The following is a 1,353-nucleotide window of genomic DNA, read 5'->3' on the forward strand; positions in this document are numbered from 1 at the left end:
GCTGGTGGTGTTATGTGGGAGACAGATGCGCACAAAATTCATCCAGTGTACTGTCCACAAGAACTGTGATGGCAGCATAAATGTGGGAGTGTGCATCTTGGTCTGGAGAGGGAACCTGCCAGAAGTGACTTAATTCCCCAAAGAAGTAGGTTTTGAAGGCTGAGTAGAAGTCAGAGAAGAGAGTTGTAAGCAGTGGTATAGGGGACAGTCTGCAAAAGCACAGAGAGAGATGGTATGCAACCACCAAGCACCATCTCAGCAAGTGCATGTTGAGGAAAGTGGGTTCTGAAAGCGTCAGGCAGGAGGCTGGACAGGTGAGTCACTGCTGAAAGGCTTAGAGGAGGGTAGGGTTTCTGAGCTGGGAGTTGAAGAAGGAGATTGCCGAGGATTCATGAAAACCATGTATGACAGAGGGAATGAGCACAGAGGTCAGGAATGAGCAAATCGCAAGGTTGACAGACTGGTAAACACCCTGGAGCCTGAGAGTCTGCACAAGGTGGGATTGTGCAAGGTGTTTGCCTCTCACCTGAGCCTGCATGCTTTCCTATAAGCCCTCAGCCTGCAGTCCCATGGTCAGGGACAACCCAGGAAAACAGAAATGACTGTACATGTTTATAACAGGAAATCTAATGGGGAGATTTGGTTGGACAGGTGATATAATCCAGAGGTCAGCAAGAGCAGGAAGCTGCTGCCACTCCTAATCTAGAGAGTCAGTGGTGGAGGTGATGTTACTAGAACCCAACGGTTGAGGTCACCTGCTAGAAACTGAAACCACAAGAGATCTGGAGCCGAAGCCATGGGAAGAGATGCAACCATTGCTGGAAAACTGGAGTTGCCACCCAAGGCAAAGACAGAAGGGGAGAAATATCCTGGCTTTTCCCTTCTCATGCCCCAGTCACTGCCAGCCTCCGATTAACTAAGCCCAGCCAGAAGCCAACAGATTTGGGAACTGAAGGAGCACAGGTACAAGGATCAGCCCCCTGCGATCCAGCAGAAGAAGGGCCAAGAATGGATCTGAGGGCACATAGCCCAGAAGCAGCCGGGTTAGGAGCCCTTTTCTTTCCTACGCAAAAATTGGGCAGTCCTTCCTTTCCAGGATCAGCATTTTCTCATTCGATCCCCCAGGGTTCTGTAGCTCGCAAAATGGCAGCACCATTTATCCATCTGCTCAGGCAAAAACCTTGAAGTCGCCCCCGCTCCCACCTCTTGACATTTCATCTTTCTCTCATCCAACCCATTAGCAAATCCCACCGGCTCTACTTTCAAAATGTATATATAGCGTATTTTGCCAATTTAAAGAGGCACATTTTTCATTTGACAGTTTCCGAAATGGGGATGATTGTTTTTTTTTTT

This window comes from Propithecus coquereli, unplaced genomic scaffold (assembly GCF_000956105.1).
Source record: "Propithecus coquereli isolate 6110/MARCELLA unplaced genomic scaffold, Pcoq_1.0 Scaffold251, whole genome shotgun sequence".
Taxonomy (NCBI): domain Eukaryota; kingdom Metazoa; phylum Chordata; class Mammalia; order Primates; family Indriidae; genus Propithecus; species Propithecus coquereli.